Source organism: Syzygium oleosum, unplaced genomic scaffold (genome assembly GCF_021117445.2).
Source record: "Syzygium oleosum isolate NSW1041296 unplaced genomic scaffold, Sole_v2.1 Sole_v2.43, whole genome shotgun sequence".
Taxonomy (NCBI): domain Eukaryota; kingdom Viridiplantae; phylum Streptophyta; class Magnoliopsida; order Myrtales; family Myrtaceae; genus Syzygium; species Syzygium oleosum.
In genome coordinates, this window is record NW_026607527.1 from 1,372,685 (window position 1) to 1,391,327 (window position 18,643).

General features: G+C 46.3%; 1 non-coding gene across 1 annotated transcript; it reads left to right on the plus strand.

The window, feature by feature from the left end:
* The first annotated feature begins 272 nt into the window (after nucleotides 1-272).
* On the plus strand, nucleotides 273-426 carry LOC130136226 (5.8S ribosomal RNA). Its single transcript, XR_008815220.1, has one exon. It is a non-coding gene; the product is annotated as a 5.8S ribosomal RNA (ribosomal RNA).
* Nucleotides 427-18,643: the final 18,217 nt, after the last annotated feature.

The following is an 18,643-nucleotide window of genomic DNA, read 5'->3' on the forward strand; positions in this document are numbered from 1 at the left end:
TCGTAGATGAACCTGCGGAAGGATCATTGTCGAATCCTACCTAGCAGAATGCCCAGAGAACCAATAACAAACTCAATGGGGACAGCGGGCCTCGCCTAACTTCCCCAGACGCTTGGATGGCACGGGTACCTACGAGCGCTCGGGCTTTTCTCGGCAGCACAACAAACCCCGGTGCGGAATGCGCCAAGGAACTTCAACAAGAGAGCGATGCTCCCGCCACCCCAGACATGGTGCGTGTGCGGGATGCCATGCAATCTCCTATTATTCATAACGACTCTCGGCAACGAATATCTCGGCTCTTCCATTGATGAAGAAAGTAGTGAAATGCGATACTTAGTGTGAATTGTAGAATCCCGTGAACCATCGAGTCTTTGAATGCAAGTTGCGCCTGAAGCTTCGGTTGAGGGCACGTTTGCCTAGGTGTCACACATGGCGTTGCCCCTAACCCCTAGCCTTGAATTGGGCGGGCGGGACTTGGGTGCATATGTTGGTCTCCCGAGATGACCTTGTCCTGGTTGGCCCAAAATCGAGCATTGGAGCAATTAGCACCACAACATTCGGTGGTTGACGAGACCCCAATGATCAATGTCATGCGTGTCGCTCATGCACATGCACCACGAATCTACCTTTCACCAACACGACCCCAGGTCAAACAGGGCTACCCGCTGAGTTTAAGCATATCAATAAGCGGAGAAAAAGAAACTAATAAGAATTCCCCTAGTAATGGCGAGCGAACCAAGAAAAGCCCAGCATGAGAATCGGACGCCCTCGGCATTCAAATTGTAGTATGGAGAAGCATCCTTAGTGACGGACCGGGCCCAAGTTCCCTAGAAGGGGGCGCTAGAGAGGGTGAGAGCCACGTCGTGTTTGGACCCTGTCGCACCATGAGGCACTGTCAGCGAGTCGGGCTTTTTGGGAATGCAGCCCTAATCGGGCAGTAAATTCCGTCCAAGGTTAAATATGAGCGAGAGACCGATAACAAATAAGTACCGTGAGGGAAAGATGAAAAGGACTTTGAAAAGAGAGTCAAAAAGTGATTGAAATTATCGGAAGGGAAACGGATGAGGGCCAGCAATATGCCTCGGTCAGATGTGGAACGGTGTGAGCCGGTCTGCCGATCGACTCGAGGCATGGACCAATGCGGATTGCAATGGCAGCCCGTGCATCGTGCCGTGCATCGTTCATGGCCGAGCATCGTTCCCGTGCATCGTGCCCGTGCATCGTTCGTGCCCGTGCATCGTGCCCGTGTATCGTTCGTGGCCGTGCATCGTGCCCGTGCATCGTTCATGGCCGTGCTCGTGCCCGTGCATCGTGCCATGCACCGTTCATGGCCGAGCTTCGTGCCCGTGCATTGTGCCCGTGCATCGTTCATGGCCGTGCTCTTGCCCACACATTGTTCATGGCCGAGCGTCGTGCCCATGCATCGTTCATGGCCGAGGCCGTGTTCGTGCCCGTGCATTGTTCGTGGTCGAGCGTCGTGCCCATGCATTGTTCATGGCTGAGCGTCATAGCCGTGCATCGTGCCCGTGGATCATTCATGGCCGAGCATCCTGCCTATGCATCGTTCGTTTATGATCGAGGGTCGTGCCCGTGCATCGTGCCCGGGCATCGTTCATGACCGTGCGTCGTGCCCGAGCATCGTGCCCGAGTACATGGGACGTAGACGATGATCATGGCCGTGCATCGTGCCCGTGGATCATTCATGACCATGCATCCTGCCTGTGCATCGTTCATTCATGGCCGAGGGTCGTGCTCGTGCATCGTGCCCGGGCATCGTTCATGGCCGTGCGTCGTGCCCGAGCATGGTGGCCGAGTACATGGGACGTGGCCGATGATCATGGCCGAGTGCATCGGTCCTGCACGAGGCTCATGGCTGAGTGCATCGGTCTCGCACGAGGCTCATGGAACCGATCGCTACTTTACCGATCATTTCTCATCCAATTGAATCCATTCTTCTTCCTAAATTTTGTTTGAGTCATCAAATAGCTCCCCCATTTGTTTTCCCACCTCCTAACTATTTTTCCTAATTTTTATAATTTTTTAAATACCAAAAATAAAAAAAATATTTACAAAGTGTCAAATTTTTTTTTGATGCATCTATAATTTAGTTCACATTTTTCTAAGCATCCCTGCAAAAAATCTCATCAAAATTCAATTTCTATATTTTTTTAGAGACGTGATGCCATCTCAAACATGGTGAATGTCTCCTCTTGCTGAGAGCAAAATTGCTCATAAGGCTCTTTAGGGGGATAGAGGTGCTCGAAGGCCATGACCGGCCTTCGAGTAATTGTTGGGCAATGCATGGACCTATGTTATGGGCACAAGATTGAGTCATAACATAGATCAATGACCGATGAAATAGGCCATGACCGATCAAATAGAGCACCTCTAAACAAATATGGATGGACGGACGGATGACCCGTGCTCATAGGGCTCTTTAGGGGGTCGAGGTGCTCGAAGGCCATGATCAGCCTTCGGACAATTGTTGGGCAATGCATGGACCTATGTTATGGGCATAAGATTGAGTCATAACATGGATCAATGACCGATGAAATAAGTCATGACCGATCAAATAGAGCACCTCTAAACAAAGATGGATGGACGGATGGATGACCCGTGCATCGCATGGCTCCCCTCACGCAAGTATCATGGCCGAGTGCATGGGTCGTCGACAAGCCAAGCGACCATACAAGATGAATCGATGATCGAGTTCCTTGGGAATCGATGAATCCATGACTCCCTTCGGTAAGATGAGACCATGCCTCGCGGCGTGAGTGAATAAGCTACGATGGTGCAATGATTGTCCCACGATCAAGTCCTGATTTGAGCCGAGATCACACCATGACTGAGGCCTTAATGGCCAAGGGGAAGCGAGATAGGGACGGAGATTGAAGCCACGATTAGGGACAAGATCTTGCTGTTCTCGTGTCAAGCAGTGCGGATGTGGCCTCGTTCGATGAGTCCGTGTGATCCTCAAGTTCTCATGCTTGGAGAGTTATGGATTAGTCGGCTTGGTTTACTTCCAGTGTACGCGATGGTGTGTGAAAGATGACAAGAATGTGTGTGTTGGCAGGCTCCGTGCTGGTGCATCAAACTGCTTCCCTCACTTTCGATGAATTATTGCTCCACGAACGAACGTTGGATGCAAAATAGGGGTTCCTGTGTTGCATACCTATTGCGATGGAAAGTTGTGCATTACGTTGTCCTTTCCATCACAACATCCTTTTGGATGCTTGGTTGGACTAGATAGCAGGGCTTGCGTTCTACGAATATCTCATGTGATTGTTCGGATGGACCGCGAGTGCCTGCTTGTTCTCTCAAATGCGGAACTTTCTTCATGGGTAAGGGGTCATTAGCCCTTGTTCCCAAATCTCTAAGCATTTATCGCTTTACTGGAATGACGCTCTTGCCTCATCTTTGACTACGTGGAGCTCTCGGGCTTCATGATGGATCATGCTTGGCGGACATTGTGAAGGAATGCTACCTGGTTGATCTTGCCAGTAGCCATATGTTTGTCTCAAAGATTAAGCCATGCATATGTAAGTATGAACTAATTCAGACTGTGAAACTGCAAATGGCTCGTTAAATCAGTTATAGTTTGTTTGATGGTATTTGATACTCGGATAACCGTAGTAATTCTAGAGCTGATACGTGCAACAAACCCCGACTCTTGGAAGGGATGCATTTATTAGATAAAAGGTCGACGCGAGCTTTGCCCATTGCTCTGAGATTCATGACAACTTGACGGATCGCACGGCCATCGTGCCGGCGACGCATAATTCAAATTTATGCCCTATCAACTTTCGATGGTAGGATAGTGGCCTACTATGGTGGTGACGGGTGACGGAGAATTAGGGTTCGATTCCGGAGAGGAAGCCTGGGCTACCACATCCAAGGAAGGCAGCAGACGCGCAAATTACCCAATCCTAACATGGGAAGGTAGTGACAATAAATAACAATACCGGGCTCTTTGAGTCTGATAATTGGAATGAGTACAATCTAAATCCCTTAACGAGAATCCATTGAAGGACAAGTCTTGTGCCAGTAACCACAGTAATTCCAGCCCCAATAGCATATATTTAAGTTGTTACAGTTAAAAAGCTCGTAGTTGGACCTTGGGTTGGGTCGACCGATTTGCCTCACGGTGTACACCGATTGGCTCGTCCCTTTTATCGGCGATACGCTCCTGGCCTTAACTGGCCAGGTCGTGCCTCCGGTGTTGTTACTTTGAAGAAATTAGAGTGCTCAAAGCAAGCCTACGCTCTATATATATATATTAGCATGGGATAACATCATAGGATTCCGGTCCTATTACGTTGGCCTTCGGGATTGGAGTAATGATTAATAGGAACAATTGGGGGCATTCGTATTTCATAGTCAGAGGAAAAATTCTTGGATTTATGAAAGACGAACAACTGCGAAAGCATACTTTTCATTTGCGCCCAACCCTCTCGCGCATTGTTCACGCGCCCAGCTTGAAATGCTCCCGCCTGTGCAATTCGCGGGTACTGTTCACCCGGTGAAAATCCACTAATTCCGGCCACTTCCGGCGTCCGTTGGGGCTGATTTTTGGAGACAAGGATCCTCCCTACCTCCTATATCATCCCTCCAAACGGTTTCTCCTCTTGTGGAGTCTTGAGGCCTGAGGATCAGATCTGGATTCGCAGCTCTGGTGCGTTTTCTGAGCTTCGCGATCACTGTTCACCCGTTGGGAAACTGCTGGCTCAGTCCAATTCCGGTGGTTTTTGGGGCTGATTTTTGGAACCAAGGATCCTCTCGGTTGCCTTTATCATCCCACCGAACGATTTCTCTTCTTGTTTAGTGATGTGACCCGTGGAATAGATTTGGGATTCCATGCTCTGGAAAGATTCCTGATTCTATTCTTCGGTGGTTTCTAGGTTTCTGTATGGAATCTGAACCTGTGCTTTGCCCCAAGAGGTCGCCTTTCATCCTTGGAAGACCCCTCTTACACGGTCGCCTCAACCCCCATTTTGCTGGGTTACTCGGATTCCTTGGTTAGTTACTCGTATCTCTTCTCTTATGGATTTGGTGTGAGATGCCACGAAATCCTCTACTATGTCTGTGAATGAATTTCCCCTTCCCAAGCCTGTTGTGGCTAAGAGAATAGAGAACCAGATTAAGATGCTTTCACAACATCTCCCTGAGTCCCGGATAGAGGGCACTAGCAATGATGTTTGCCCAAGTGCTCAGGTTGATCTTAACAGTAGCAATTTGGCTGCTCAAAATGTGGGTATGGGCATGCCGATAACCTATGAACAGGTTAACACCCGTACTAATAGACGAAGCCAGAGCAGAGGGCGAGCTCGTTCAAAGCAACCCCGTAATGCTGCAACCCCAAAAGATGGTGGGTCTTCTATTGCTGCTATTAGACCCTCAATGTCCCAACCTCCCAATCTGAATGGTGAAGGACAGCAAGGAGGTAACCAGAGCAGAGCAAGGACCTCCTCTAAAGGACCACAACGGGAGCCAAAACCTGCAATGCGATCCTGGGCTACCATTACAAGGACATATGAGAAAGGTTATAACCTCTCTTATGTCCATCCTTCCAATATAAATGGTAGACCTTTGGTAGAAATTTCTGATGCTATCCTTGAGGATGCCAACTCGAAATGGAGGGAATGCCTGGTTGGATACTATGTAGGAAAGAAATTGCCCTTCAAACTAACCGAGGAGTTGGTTAAGAAAATGTGGGGACCATATGTTGTAGATGTTATGGCCAATGATGAAGGATTCTTCTTCTTTCACATTCCGGATGATTCCTTTCGTCGGAGAATCATTGATGGGGGCCCTATTACTCTTCTTAGGGTGCCAATGATATTACAACAATGGCATCCGGGCCTGGAACTTAAACAAGGGCAGCACAAAGCTCTTCCTGTATGGGTCAGGTTAAGGTCGATCCCGTACGCCCTCTGGTCTGCTTTCGGAATCAGTGCAGTGGCTAGTACCATTGGGAAACCATTATATGTTGATTTGCAGACAGAACAAATGAAAATGATCTCTTTCGCCAGGGTATGTATTGAGATTAAGGCTACTCAGCCTCTAGCTGATTCAGTTGATGTCATTCTTAATGGTACATTGCGCCTCATCAAAGTTGAATATGAATGGAGACCAAAGGCATGTGAAATCTGTGGCATTTTTTGTCACAAATGTGAGCCTACCAGAAGTGTTTCTGACGAGATCCAGAAGGTTCCGTCCATTGTTAGTGCTGAAGTGGCTCCTCAACAATCGGAAGAGGGATGGGTGAAGGTGCAAACAAAGAAGGGTAACTTGAAACACAAGGACCCTCCTCCATCGATCCCCATTCAAACGGACAAGGTGGCGTCGCTTTTGATATCAAATCTGGAGGAGACGGCCATACAGAACCGAAAGGACCTGGATCGGTCACTCCAGGCCACCCCTGTGGCGTCATCTGATTCGGAAAGTGAGAATGAAGTTGCTAGTGAGATAGGTAGTGATGAGGATGTGCCCCTCCCTCCCATTGACCCTCCTCTTACGAGAGGGAGAGTGATGCTAGCTCCAAAGATGGATCACAGCCCTATTACTCGAGAGCCTAGTCCCTTAGCTCAGCAACAAGTGGCTACCCAATCTGTCACAGTCTCTGAGAGTAGTCCTTCCACAGAAAAGAAGGCCATCCCGAAATCCTTAAAGAAACGGCCTGGCAAGAAAAAGAGGTAACCCTACATACTATCTTTGTACATATGTTTTTTGGAGTTTGGAATATTAGGGGTCTAGTTGACCCCCTCAAACAAGCGGAAATTAGATCCTTTGTTAGATCTAATAACATCTCTTGCCTTGGTATTATTGAGACGAAAGTTAATATATCCCTTTTTTATGATATTTCGACTGGGCTCTTACCTGGTTGGAAGTGGACTTCCAACTATGAATCATCACCCCGTGGTAGGATTTGGGTTGGTTGGGACACCCGGTTCATTGAACTTATGATTATAGCCTCCTCTAATCAAGTCATTTATGGCAATCTGCGGCTCTTGTCCATTAATAAGTCTTGCATCTTTTCGGTGGTCTATGGTGAACACTCTTTTGGTTCCCGGCGAGCTCTTTGGGCTGACCTTGTTCAGTCCAGTGCCTCTTTTAGTAATGTCCCTTGGCTGGTGGCGGGGGACTTCAATGTCATTCGTACGCACTCGGACAGAGTTGGCAGCTCAAATGCTTGGATCCTGGCTTTTAACGAGTTTGATGATTGCCTTGATCAAGCGGGTTTGGATGACCTTCGGTATGTTGGACACAGGTTTACTTGGTCTGCGTCTTCTAGGGAATTCCGTAAACAGAGGAAGATTGATCGTGTCCTTGTTAACGAACATTGGAGCAATATTTTCTCCTTCTCTGAGGCATCTTTCCTTGCACCTGGAGTCTCGGACCATACGCCTATTCTCATCAGACTTATGACCCCTCCGAACTCCAAGAAGCCCTTCAAGTTCTTTAACTTCTGGATGACACGCCCGGCTTTCTTAACCATCATTGCCCAGGCTTGGGAGGCATGGATTGTGGGGACACCGATGTTCATGGTCTGCCAGAAACTTAAGCTCTTAAAAGGGCGGCTCAAATAGATGAATAGAGATTCTTTTTCTGATATCTCCTCCCGTACTGCCCATGCCAGGGTAGCCTTAGCTCGCACCCAAGAAGCTCTTGAGGCTGACCCCCGGAATCACGTCTTGGCTGAGCTTGAGAAGGAGTAGCTCCGATCCTTCTCTGAGCTGAGACTTCAAGAAAAATCATTCTTCAGGCAGAAATCGCGGATCAAATGGTTGAAGGAAGGGGATCTAAATACCAAGTACTTTCACCATTATGTAAACAGGAGGCATCTCTGCAATCGTATTATATCGGTGGTGGATAATAATGGATCTACCCTCTCTGAACCGCAGGTGTTCCAGCAGCATATTGTTCAACACTTCCAGGCTTTGCTTAATGGAAATACCCAGGTGGTTAGACCTGAAATCCCTGCTTTGCGGGAGCTGTTCCGGGATACTTTGGATGAGAACCAAGTCCGGTTTCTATCTCGCCCTGTAACGAACCTTGAAATCCGAAACAGCATGTTTTCCCTGGCTAAAGGTAAGGCCTCTGGCCCTGATGGTTTCAATGTGGAATTCTTTAAAGTTTCATGGGATATTTGTTGGTCCGTCTATCTCTATAGCTATAAAAGATTTCTTTGCGTATGGATCTATGCTCAAAGAGATAAATTATACCATTCTCACCCTAGTGCCGAAGATTCCCAATGCCTCCGCCATGAATGATTTTCGGCCTATAGCGTGTTGCAACACAATTTATAAATGCATCACCAAGATCCTTGCCAATAGAATGGCATGTGTGCTTCCATCTATTATCAGTCCCACCCAGAATGCTTTTGTCAAAGGACGGAGGATTAGTGATAATATCTTGCTCGCCCAGGAGCTCTTTGCGGGATTCCATCATGATCCTTACCTACCGAAATGTGCAATCAAGGTTGATTTTCAAAAAGCCTATGATACTATTGATTGGGGATTCCTTGAGCTGGCTTTACTAGCCATCGGTTTTCCTCCTTTGTTTGTCAAGCTAATCATGGCCTGTGTTAGTTCTCCTATGTTCTCGGTAGCTATTAATGGTGAACTCCATGGCTACTTTGCTAGTAGTAGGGGTATTCGCCAAGGAGACCCTATATCGCCCTACCTCTTCATCATTGTTATGGAGGTACTCACCGGAATCATCAACGCTAGAACAAAGCTCCCGCGGTTCAAGTATTTCTAGCGATGCAAAGCCACGCAGCTGACTCACCTCTTCTTTGCCGATGATGTCCTTGTGTTCGTTGAGGCAAACATAGCTTCTATTAATGTCTTGAAGGAGGGACTCGACCTATTCTCAAGTTGGTCCGGATTAATGCCAAATGAAAACAAAAGCGAGATCTTTTTCTCGGGAGGATCCGATGATTTACATCAACACATTCGGCAGATTATGGGATTTCAAGAAGGTACGTTACCTTTTCGATACTTAGGCGTTCCCGTCATTGCATCTAGACTTGGCAAGGCTGATTGTAATGCATTGGTTAACGCCATTACGGCTAGAGCCCGCTCTTGGTCCCATCGGTTCTTATCATTTGCTGGGCGGCTTCAACTAATTAAATCAGTTCTGCATACTATTCATATCTACTGGGCTTCTGTTTTCTCCTTGCCGAAGTCTGTTTTGTCCTGAATTGAGTTGATCCTAAGACAATTTTTGTGGAAAGGACCGGATTTGGGTGTGGGTGGCGCTAAAGTTCCATGGGAGGAGGGGTTTGTCTTTCCAAAAATGAGGGTGGATTGGGGATCCGTAGGTTGTTAGATTGTAATCGGACAGCCATGCTTAAACAAATTTGGATCTTATTTACGGATAACGAATCTCTGTGGTGCAAATGGATCCACTCTACCTTCCTGAAGAACAAGAATTTTTGGGTAGCCTTGAAACCCACCTTTTGCTCTTGGGTTTGGAAGAAAATCCTAGACACCCGAGCTGACCACTTTTTGTTTTTCAAATGGCGGATTGGAAATGGGAGATCAACATCCTTTTGGTTTGACCCATGGCATGATAGAGGTTCGTTATACAAATTTTTCACGGATAGAGACATCTACCGATCCAGCATTCCGAGACATGTAACAGTTTGGGACTTCTTCTCTCAAGTTTGGCAACCATCAACAGTTCTGAACTCCATCATAGCTTGGCCGGAAGCTATCCCCACCTTTGTTGAGGACAGGAGGGACCGGTTCGTGTGGCAAGGGCACCCCAACGGGGAATTCTCTTTTGCTCTGGCTGGGAGAACATTAGAACCGCCGGACAAGTGGTCCATTGGCATTCTTTCGTGTGGGACCGGTCTCTAGCGCCGAGACACAGCTTCCTTCTTTGGCTTATAACGCTCAACCACCTCCCAACTCAGGTTTTTCTTCTATCTTATCACAGAATCTTGGAAGGGATGTGTCCCTTTTGTCGATGTAGGCCAGACTCCATTGATCATCTCTTCTTTGGATGCTCCATTACGGGGTCGATCGCGCTCGTATAGGCATCCAAGTGCAACCTATCATGGCGGAATGGTTCGTGGCAAGAAACCATCCTCTGGGCCAAACAGAACTTTGGAGGTCAGAGCTTTCACCACCGTATTGCTCGATTCTCTTTTGGGGCGCTTTGTCATATCATTTGGACGGAACGGAACCACATCCTCTTCCACAGTAAATCTCTCTTTGTGCCGGCTCTAATCAAGCACCTCATGAAGGTTGTCAAAGATAAGGGCCTCACTTTCCACCGTGTCGAAGATCATCCCCGCAATAGGAGATTGCAAACAGCGTGGGACATCTCCCCCTCTATTTTTGAGGACACTTCTAGGTCTTCCTAGCCCCCCCCCCCCCTGTTTTTTCTTGATTTCATCCCTCTTTGGTTGATGTATTGCCGGTTTGTCCTCGACTCCGTTTGGAGGTCCCTTTCTTTGCTTGGTCGTTACACCTTTGTACCCCTTGGATACTCTTAGTATCTCATTAGGTACGAGGTTTTTGTGTACGACTCTTGTTATGTATCTTCCTTTGTGAAAAGTCAATATACTACTTATCTTACAAAAAAAAAAAACAACTGCGAAAGCATCCTTACCAAAAAAAAAACAACTGCGAAAGCATATGCTTTTCTCCAGCGCCTGGTACTGTTCATATCAGGTCTCCCTCGTTTCTCTTTCGATTTGTTGGTGCCCGCGATACTATTCACCCGTCTGCCTTACTATGTTCCTGGTCAATCTGCCCGTCAGTTTCTTCTGAGCTTCGGGATCGGGATTCGCCAGTTGGTATCCTCACTTTTAACCGTTGGAATCCTCGCTCGGTGTTTCCTGGCTGGCTGGTTGGTAGATCTGGTGATCTTCCCAAGTCTTACTCTGCATTCGGGTGTATTTGCTGTTCCTGAAGCTCGGCCTGCTAGTGTTGGCTGTGATTCGGTGATGGTAGTCGCTTCCACCTCATCTTTGATCCATACGGTAGAATTCTTGCTCAGTGCTCCCCTGCGTGCTCCATGGTAGATCTGGAGTAATGGAATCCATGGCAGAAAAACTCACTTCTCGTGAGCTCTGCCGAAGCCTTCTATGGTTAAGGCAAAAGTCAAGCAAGCTAAGGTGCCTTCTAAGTATCCCTCTGTTGTTAATTTTGGCTCGATTGAAGCTATCCCGCGGTCTGCCCCTATGGAACCGGCGAAGGTGAAATTCTCTACTGGTTTAGAAGGAGCGGGTGCTTCCACTGATATAATTCAAGCTCAGCAGAGACAACGTCCTAATAGTCGCGGTCGTAGCCGTGGAAGGAATTCGTCCAACCCACATCGAAGTGATTCTGTTGATGCTGGGACGAACAAAGACTCGCAAGGAAAAACAGGGCCTATGGCTAGGTGAAGCCGCAGCAGGGGGAAGCATTCGCCAAGCCACCCCTCCAAGACCTAATGCAGCAACCTACTCGGTGCTCATGGGCTGCTGCTGTTGCTAGGTCCGCCGAGAAGGGGTATACTCTATCCTATATCTCACCCTCTATGATTGATGGTAAACCGGTTGTTAAAATTTTTGAAGAGATTCTAGAGGATACCAACCCGAAGTGGATGGAATGCTTAGTCGGCTACTATGTTGGCAAGACATTACCTTTTAAGATGACTGAGAATGCGGTAAAAAATGTATGAGGGACACATGTAGTTGATGTCTTGGCAAATGTTGATGGTTTTTTCTTCTTTCATATTTCTGATGAAGCTTTTCGTTGGAAAATTTTGGATAGTGGTCCAATTACTATCCTCAGGGTGCCAATGATACTCCAACAATGGCACCCGGCATTGAAGCTAAAGAAAAACCAACATGAGGCTTTACCCGTATGGGTTAAACTGAGAAATATTTCTTATGCTTTGTGGTCTGCATCGGGAATTAGTGCGGTGGCTAGTGCAATTGGGAAACCTTTGCATGTGGATAAGCAAACGGAAAAGATGAAAATGATTTCATATGTTAGAGTGTGCATTGAGATCAAGGCGACTCAGACTTTGCTTGACTCTGTTGATGTCATCTTGAATGATGATATTTGGTCGATCAAGGTGGAGTATGAGTGGTGACCTATGTCGTGTATGGCTTGTGGTATATTCGGCCATAGATGTGCTCCAACCAGTGAAATGCCCACTGTTATTCTTAAGGCGCCAACATTAAGCAGTTGTTAGTGATGATGTTCCTCCTTTGGTGGATGGTACGTAGGAGACAGTCAGGAAGAGGCATGGTGTGGTGCACTCGAGAATCTCTACCTTGGCGACCTCCCCTGTTCTAGGTTCAGATACTCTTGACCCCGTACACAGTTTTGCTATTGCGGGTGTACATACCCTTCCGGACTTTGATATGAATTCTCGGGCCACTTTTGCGGCATCGTCTAACTCGGAAGACATCGAAGGGGATATAGCCAGCAATGTTGGCAGTGACTTAAAGGAGGATTCCCCTTCCCCTGCCCCGCCGAATACTAGATCGAGATCCTTGTTGCATCAAGGAGGTGATCCCGACCCTGGCAGCCAAGACCCTATTCCTCCTGATCCCGCAATGGTTATCCCTAATCCTGAGAGCAGCCATTTGACTGCTAAGGTAGCCAATCCGAAGTCTAAGAAACGGGGTGGCACGAAAAGGCGGTTGTCTCTTCCTTTCCTTGTATATATGTTTTTTGGAGTATGGAATATTATGGGTCTTATAGACCCCCTGAAATAGACTGAGATTATATCCCTTGTTAGATCTAATAATCTTTCTTGTGTTGGTATCTTTGAGACAAAGGTCAATCCGTCTCTTTTTGATAAGATTTATGCTGGGTTGATGCCGGGTTGGATGTAGACCTCTAAGTATAATTTCTCTCCTCGTGGAAGAATTTGGATTGGATGGAAACCTCAAGCGGTAGAGCTGGTAGTTCTTTCTATGTCCTCTCAGGTTATTCACGGGCACTTGCGTCTATTGGCTATGAATAAGAATTGCTATATTTCGGTCGTGTATGGGGAACACACCTTTGTTGCTCAGCGAACTCTTTGGTCTGATCTTGTCCAATCGAGTCTTCTATTTGCTACTGATCCCTAGCTAGTTGATGGCGATTTTAATGCCATCCTACACCATTCGGATAGATTAGGCAGCTCTAATGTTTAGATCCCTGTATTTGATGAACTCGGCACTTGCTTAGACCAAGCAGGCCTTGATGATTTAAGATTTATTGGTCATAGATTTACTTAGTTGATCTTCTCTAGCGCTCTTCGTAAGCAAAGGAAGATTGATAGAGTCCTCATTAACGAGCAATGGAGCAGAGCATTTTCCTTCTCGGAGGCTATGTTCTTGGCTCCGGGAGTCTCTGATCACACTCCTATGATTATCGGAATTGTGCCTTCCCTATCAACCAGGAAACCGTTCAAATTTTGCAACTACTGGATGTCTCACCCATCTTTCTCGACTATTGTCACTCAGGTGTGGGAATCCCAAGTTGCTGGAACTCCCATGTTCATATTATGCCAGAAGCTTAAGATACTCAAAGGGCACCTCAAACAACTTAACAGGGAATCTTTCTCTGATATCTCGACCCGCACCGCCCAGGCCAGTTCTGTTTTAACTTCTACTCAAAATACTTTTGCCATTGACCCCCTTAACCGGGTCTTAGCAAATCTTGAAAAGGAACAGCTCCAGGTTTTCTCGGAACTTAGACTCCAAGAGGAATCTTTCTTCAAACAGAAGTAGAGGATTAAATAGTTGATTGAAGGAGACCGAAACATGAAGTACTTTCACAATTTTGTCAACAAGAGGCACATTCATAATCGTATTCTATCGGTATCCGACAATGATGGTGCTGTCCTCACTGACCCGAGTTTAGTCCAGCATCATATTGTTTCACATTTTGAGAATTTACTTGCTGCTAACTCTTCAACCGTTCGACCAACTATTGAGGATATTTGGGCTGTGGTTGAGCGCGTTCTTGATGATAATCAGACTCAATTTCTCTCTCGGGAGGTGACTGATATTGAGATCCGTAACACTATGTTCTCCCTTGCTAAAGGTAAGGCCCCAGGCCCTAATGGCTTCAATGTCGATTTCTTTAAATCATCTTGGGAAATTGTGGGTCCTTTTGTCACGTTGGATATCAAGGATTTCTTTCAATCTGGTTCCTTGCTTAAGGAGACCAATACTACTATACTCGCGCTTGTGCCGAAGGTGCCCAATGCTTCCGCTATGAATGACTTTCGGCCCATTGCGTGCTGCAACACAGTTTATAAGTGAATAACCAAGATTTTGGCGAATAGAACTGCTTCTGTGCTGCCTTCTATTATTAGCCGTCCCCAGAACGCCTTTGTTAAAAGGCGGAGGATTGGTGACAATATCCCACTTGCCTAAGAACTTTTCACTGGTTTTCATCACGAGCCTTATTTACCGAAATGCGCTATCAAGGTTGACTTTCAGAAGGCTTATGATATTATTGACTGGGGCTTTCTGGAGATAGTCTTGTAAACTTTTGGCTTCCCTCGGATGTTCATCAAGCTTATCGTGAAGTGTGTAACCTCCCCGAAATTTTCGATTGCCATTAACGGTGATCTCCATGGTTTCTTTGCTAGTGGTAGAGGTATTCAACAAGGGGATCCTATGTCTCCCTACCTCTTCACCCTAGCTATGGAAGTGTTCACTAGCATCCCCAATGCTCAAACACGGATATCGGGATTCAAGTTCTTTTGGTGGTGTAAGGCCACTAGCCTAACTCACTTGTTCTTTGCCGATGATGTCCTCCTCTTCGTTGAGGCAAATATGGCTTCAACCACTCTTTTGAAGGATGGCCTGGACTTATTCTCTAGGTAGTCTGGTCTAAAGTCGAACGTTAATAAAAGTGAGATCTTCTTCTCTAGTGGGTCGGCGGCTGTACAAGATCAGATTCTGCAATCCTTCGGCTTTCATGAAGGTACACTCCCTTTTCAGTATCTTGGGGTACCCGTTACTGCTTCTAGGCTGAGCAAGTCTAAGTGTAGCTCTCTGGTGAACTCCATTACCGCTGGAGCACGCTCTTGGTCTCAGCGATTCCTATCTTTTGCTGGCTGTCTACAACTTATTAAGTCGGTCCTTCATGCCATACATGTATTCTGGGCTAGCATCTTCACTCTCCCTCTGTCTATATTATCGAGGATTAAGTTGATTCTCAGACAATTTCTTTGGAAAGGACCGGATTTGGGTGTTGGAGGTGCCAAAGTCTCTTGGAGTGTTGTTTGCCTCCCGAAAGAAGAAGATGGCTTGGGTATTCATAGACTCATTGATTGTAATCATGCAGCAATGGTCAAGCATATATAGGTGCTCTTCACGGATAAGGAGTCGTTACGGTGCAAGAGGATACACTCCACCTTTCTGAAAATTAAAAAATTTTAGGTTGCTTCCTAGCCAACTTTCTACTCCTGGACATGGAAAACATTCTTGACATCCGCCAGGAATTTCAATTGCAATTAAATGGCAGATTGGTAATGGAGTTTCCACTTCATTCTGGTTTGATTTTTGGCACCACAGAGGCCCCCTTTATAAGCTATTCATTGATAGGGACATTTACCGTTCTGGTATCCCAAGAAGGGCTTTTGTAGCATCCTCAATTTCAGTCCCCGGGAAATGGCTATGGTTTAAGTTTGGTAGTTTTTCAATTGGAACCAATTTTTTTTACTCTTGTTCTGGAAAACCCAATTTCGGATCCTTTATACCCATTCGTTTTGTTATTTTTGTGGAGACTTGTGTGATCCGAATTTCCAAACACTTCATTATTGAAAGTTTCTCCAAACATCTTGAAGTTTTACATACTTTAATTTCAGAATTTTTGGACTTGATATGACTAGTACGACAGCCTCATTTCCGGACCGTGTAAAACTGCCCAGAATGGGTATTTCGGTGATGTTCACCCTTTCTTTATTTTCTACAAGCTTTTCTGGGACAATTTTGGAAAAGTTACCTTCACAAAAGATGTTGAGAACTTCTTTTTATATAACATATATAAATTTGGGAATTTTTCAAGATGATTTGGATTCTGGACAGATCTTACTTTGAGAAACAAGAATTCTGTTCCAGTAAACTATTTTTAGTCTGTCTTTGAGCTACTAAAAATGGTGTTTACAGAAAGATTCCGATTTTTTTTCTTCATGAGAAATGTTTGTTAAGGCCTTTTTTATGACATATTCAAATTTGAGAATTTTCGGAGTCCATTTACTATGTTTTCAAGTCCGATTTCGTGAACAGTGCAAAGCTGTCCGGTTTTGTCAGATTTCAAAGATTTATCAATTTCTATATGAGAAAGTTGGAATCTCGACTTGATGTCTTTTGGTGATATTTGAGGACATTCCCGTGCCGAACCTCGGGTTGAACGAGATTATTATACATGTTTTGTCGTGGAAAACCCTCGGAAATCATGGAATTGATTATGATGCGGGTTTGCGACTTAAATGTCGATTAGTTGTTATTGTGCAACCCGATGGTGCTGAGTTATTGTGAGTCGAACCGACATTTCTAGAAGGCCAAAATAGGCTCCACGTTTGTTTAATTGGGAAGAAACTAGAAGATAAGCTTTGACCTAGTCAAATCTTCCTCAAGAAACCTCCATTATTGGCCATAAGACTTTAGGGACCCCTTTCATCATGACATGCATTAATGACCTTAGACTTTGGAGGCCCTATCATGATGACATGCCATTAATGAAGATAAGCTGAGTTGTCCCTTGCATTTAATGCCTCGGACACCAATTATTGCTAGAACCAAGAGGAGAGTCGGCCAAGGAAAATGGTAGCCGAGAGAGAGAGCCCGCTCAAGAGATTAGCCGAGAGAGAGAGAGAGAGAGAGAGAGAGAGAGAGAGAGAGAGATCTAGAAGCCAATTGTGGTTAGATTTTTCTAGGTCACTCTCATCTTGACAAGCCTTAATGGAAATTGGACTTTGAGGCCCCCATCATCATGAATATCATTAATTATCTTGGACTTTGAGGCACCATCAACATGACTAATATTAATGGTCTTGAGTGAGGAGCAAGTTTGGAGTCTTATAAGTAGGAGAAGCCCCCCCTCCCCTTTTTCACACACACGGCCATCTCTCTCTCTTTCTTCATTCTCACGCCATTCTCACGCCAACACCATCCACCATCTTCCTCTCCCTTTTGTTTCTTGATTTTCTCACGTTTTGGCCCGAGAAGCCTCACGCCCTAGAAGTCCTGAACCGACCCATGTTTCTCCTCGTTTCTACCCAAGAGCCCACGGTTTGGCCTTTGTGTGCCTCGTATTAGTCGGCCAAGCAAGGAGAAAGCTCGAAGATCACTCGAGCTCACCCGTCTCTAACTCGTTCTCTAGTTTTGTTAGTCGTTGTGTAAGTAAACTTCCTAATATCTGGAAAGGAAGTTGTGATACGTTGTGACACGGTTTGCTTGGACCGTTTCTCGGTCGTTTAGTTGGTTGTAGTTGGTTCATTTCTCGATTTAATCATGTTTCGTGTCTAACGTTTGTTTCGGAGATAGAACCGAGACTTAAATGGCAAGGTGCACATGTTATAGCCATGCTTGATGTTCTCTTGTATGAACTTTGCTATTGATCTGCCATCGATGCGGGTGCGGTAAGGGCCGACTTGTGCTAACGGCGATCCCTTCGTCCTCGCTTGATATTAGTAGGTTTACTTGCTGAGTCTCCCCGACTCATCCCCTGTTGTTTCCTTTTCAGGTCCAAAGAATGGCGTCTCCCCCGACCCGGTTCGGCAACCCCGTGGAAATGAGAGCCGAAGTGCTCACCGTGATAAATGCCCGAGAAGGCCGAGCCTACCGCCGGATCACGTCGTATGTGACGATCAATGAGGGCCTAATAGACTTGGTGCCTCACCCGTATGTAGCATGGCATGGCTACACTGACGGAGAATGGGTTGGAACCCTACGTGAGTTCAATGGACCTTTTGGCGGTGTAGGCAGGCTAGCTCCGGGGCATGCCAAGGGTGGGGTGTAGATCGGCCATGCGGATGGGAAACAGGGAGAAGATATGGATGGAGTTAGAAGCGAGAAGACGAAGTAGAGGGGATAGGATCACCCAAGCCGAGTTTTGCTATTCATAGTGCATGTGAAATATGTGTTGTTTGCCATGGCCCGAAAGGCTTGTTAAAACATGTTTGCATGCACTGTAAACATAAGGTTTGCTCATGATGTTGCTTGTCTAAATTCCGCTGTTGTTCTGAATGTGATTGTCCCGAAATTATACTTTCGCTTGTGTGTAAAGAAAGATAACAATGAACGGGAGATCGCGTTAATGACCCTGAGATGGGGGTGTTACAGTCTAATTTGGTATCAGAGCAGGTTCCCCTCCAGTAGGTGTAAGTTCGGTGTTGAGCCAAGAAGAGGCTGTGGAATCCTGAAAGGATCCGATCCGGTGAGGGCGGGGAGTGGTCGCCGATGTAGAACCTGATCAAAGAGCGGCTCTTGGCTATGAAGTGGACGTCGGGGCATGAGGCCTGATCAAGGTGCGGCTTCTAGTAAGAGTGGTCGCCGGGGTTGAAGACCTGAACAAGGTGCAGCTCCTGGCAGGCTTCTAGGATGATGGGTAAGAGAGGAAGAAACCGAACTATGCACTGAATGGGGGAGAACGATTCTGAAATCCAAGCGGAAATAAAGATATGAAGT